The sequence below is a fragment of the Myotis yumanensis genome, unplaced genomic scaffold (genome assembly GCF_028538775.1).
Source record: "Myotis yumanensis isolate MYYU_CA2020_CCGP unplaced genomic scaffold, mMyoYum1.0.hap1 SCAF_5, whole genome shotgun sequence".
Lineage (NCBI taxonomy): Eukaryota > Metazoa > Chordata > Mammalia > Chiroptera > Vespertilionidae > Myotis > Myotis yumanensis.
The window spans coordinates 105,035,350-105,038,859 of record NW_027223756.1 but is presented as its reverse complement, the minus strand read 5'-3'; the positions used below and the strand labels follow the sequence as shown (position 1 = coordinate 105,038,859).

General features: G+C 46.0%; 1 pseudogene; it reads left to right on the top strand.

Moving 5' to 3' along the window:
- Positions 1 to 1,355: 1,355 nt before the first annotated feature.
- On the top strand, positions 1,356 to 3,011 carry LOC139010024 (cleavage and polyadenylation specificity factor subunit 6 pseudogene; annotated as a pseudogene).
- The last annotated feature ends 499 nt before the right edge of the window (positions 3,012 to 3,510 follow it).

The window sequence follows — 3,510 nt, the reverse complement described above, 5'->3', positions numbered from 1 at the left end:
CCAATTTGGTACCAGGAGAGTGTTAGTGCACTTTCCACTTAACCTGCCTCCCATCTTGGACTCTGTTAAAGCTCATTTTAAACTGTTCTGCATAGAAATATGTTTTCTTCGTCTCCCTATGTCAAATAAACTCCCACATAAATTATTATATGTCCAGAACCTGTAATGGATTTCCTGAACCTTCCGCACTGTATCTGCCTGCTGCTTGATTTTGTGCGGTTCTCCGTCAAAATGCAGGCTCCATGAAGGGGGCAACGGCTCATTTTCATATTCGCCACCACACTACATTGACTGACACCTCGCTTGGCATATAGTGGGCTTTTAATTAATCTTTTCTTATCAATATTTCAAACAGATCAATTCTTAAAGGCAATGGTTAAAAGATTCAAGCATAAACTTGAGATAGATGCAATTCCTGTAGATTCTGAAGCCAAGTTCAATAAACGGTGTTTCCTACAGAGTGTGTTAGTGGACAAGGTCTATTTCTTCCCTATTTTGAGTTTTCTTATCTATAATTATAAAAGGGTAATATGCTAATTAGACCAGATGTCATTTCAGACATCCTTCCAGATGAAGCAGAGGCCAGAGTGAAGCCCAGGTCCCAGGTGCCAGAGGGAAGCCGGTGCTGGCAGATGGGGAAGGAAGGCCTACTCTTGCATGAATTTTGTGCATCGGGCCTCTAGTCTTCTTATAGTGAAGCTAACTATAGTGTCTACTTCATAGACTGTCAGTGAAAATATATAAACAAATATATATAAAACCTTAGAGCAGTCCCTAGAATATCACTGCTTCAAATTTATTATTTTCACATAATGCTGGAAGCTGGTCCATCCTTGCTGCTTGACACAGTCACTGCAGGGAAGAAACATCTGCACAGCTTATGTTTCAAGGGACCTGGCATATATGGCATACTGTTCTTAATATGTTTTCTCCCCTTCTTAGCGCTATGTGTTTTAACCAAAGTCACCTCTCTGAGAAAGGTTGCTTCCCCAGGTGGGGATTTTTATCAGTAAAACCCCTTAACTAAGTGCCAGGGGGCGTAGTTAATCACTTTAACTACGAACAATCACACTTAAGCTACATAATCTTTACTCCCTGGATTGGAGATAAGAAACGCCCTAACCTTTGAAATAGAATGGATAGGATTAAAATCAACTGGTATAAATATAGATGTAACAAGGCAATAGACACAGAACTTGGCTGGAGATCCTGGCTAGAGAATCTGGCTAGGCTGCTGATCAACTGAACACTGTCTCTGAGTCATTCCTTCTTCGCCGACTCCCTCCACACCTTTGGGAACCCCTAGACCTGCAGGAGGTGGTAGTGGTGGTGGCCGCCGCTGAGGCCTAGGGAAGATGGCGGATAGTGTGGACAACATAGATATTTACGCCGATGTAGATGAAGAGTTCAACCAGGAAGCTGAATATGGTGGGCATGATCAGATAGATTTGTATGATGGTGTCATCTCTCCATCCGCAAATAATGGAGATGCCCCAGAAGACCGGGATTACAGGGATACTCTCTCACCAGCTGTTGGTGATGATGTGGGTAAAGAAGCAGTACCAAAAGTTGTCTATACATATACAAGAAAGAGAATTGCATTATATATTGGAAATCTAACATGGTGGACAACAGATGAAGACTTAACTGAAGCAGTGCATTCTTTGGGAGTAAATGATATTTTGGAGATAAAGTTTTTTGAAAACTGAGCAAATGGCCAATCAAAGGGGTTTGTCCTTGTTGGTCTTGGATCTGAATCATCCTCAAAAAAGTTAATGGATCTGTTGCCTAAAAGAGAACTTTATGGTCAGAATCCTGTTGTAACTCCATGCAGTAAACAGTTCCTGAGTCAATTTGAAATGCAGTCCAGGAAAACTACACAATCAGGACAAATGTCTTGGGAAGGTAAAGCTGATCCTCCAGGAGGCAGGTCATGTGCAGCATTTCCACAAGGGGGTAGAGGACGGGGCCGTTTTCCAGGGGCTGTTCCCAGTGGGGACAGATTTCCTGGATCAGCAGGACCAGGAGGGCAACCTCCACCTTTTCCAGCTGGACAGACTCCACCGCATCCACCCTTAGGTCCGCCAGGCCCATCTGGTCCACCAGGTCCACCTCCACCTGGTCAGGTTCTGCCTCCTCCTTTAGCTGGGCCTCCTAATCGAGGAGATCGCCCTCCACCGCTAGTTGTTTTTCCTGGACAACCTTTTGGGCAGCCTCCTTTGGGTCCGCTTCTGCCTGGTCCTCCACCTCCAGTTCCAGGCTACGGCCCCCCTCCTGGGCCACCACATCCACAAAAGGGACCACCTCCACCTCTAGGCCCCTTTCCACCTCATCCACCTGGTCCTCTTGGGCCACCCCTTACACTTGCTCCTCCTCCGCATCTTCCTGGACCACCTCCAGGTGCCCCACTGCCAGCTCCACATGTGAACCCAGCTTTCTTTCCTCCACCAACTAACAGCGGCATGCCTACATCAGATAGTCGAGGTCCACCACCAATAGGTTCATATGGCCGACCTCTGCCATATGATAGAGGTGACTATGGGCCTCCTGGAAGGAAAATGGATACAGCAAGAACTCCACTGAGTGAAACTGAGTTTGAAGAAATCATGAATAAAAATAGGGCAATCTCAAGCAGTGCTATTTCAAAAGCCATGTCTGATGCCAGGGCTGGTGGTTATGGGAGTGCAATTGAGACATTGGTAACTGCAATTTCTTTAGTGAAACAATCCAAAGTATCTGCTGATGATCGTTGCAAAGTTCTTATTAGCTCTTTGCAAGATTGCCTTCATGGAATTGAACCCAAGCCTTATGGTTCTGGATCAAGACATAAAGGATCAAGAGAGAGGGACCATAGTAGATCACGAGAAAAGAGTTGGCACCATAAATCCCGCAGTAGAGATCGTCATGATGATGATTATAGAGAGAGACGCAGAGAAAGAGTGAGACATCATGACCGAGATCGGGACCGAGACCGAAAGCATGACTGAGAGCGCGAGTATCGTCATCGCTAGAAGCTGAAGGAAGAGATACACCTTCCAAGACAAAACATTCTTCATGAGGGAAACATGACGCTTGTCCAGCAGTTTGCTTCTTGTGATTGAACTGAACCTGTAAAGATTCATGGATAAAATGAACAGAAATAGATCTGAATAAAGAACATCTGCATAAATGGTAAAAAGAAAATTCCTTCTTCATCGACCATGTCCACACCTATGGGAACCCCTGGACCTGCTGAGGTAGGACCCCAACAGATGGTGCCCGAATAGGGACCCTTAGGTAAGCCCTCCAACCTCCAAGTAAGCCCCACTCTCGGGATGGATAGGACTCCACCATAGGAAGAGGGTGGATAGTCTTCGCCGACTCCGTCCACACCTTTGGGAACCTCTGGAACAGGATTCCTCTAGGAAAGCCCCCCCCCCCCCATTGAGAACCCCCACACTCGGGATGGATAGGACTCCACCAGGGTGCTGCAGACCCCCTTATAAGTAGAGTAAGAGGGTGGATAGTACA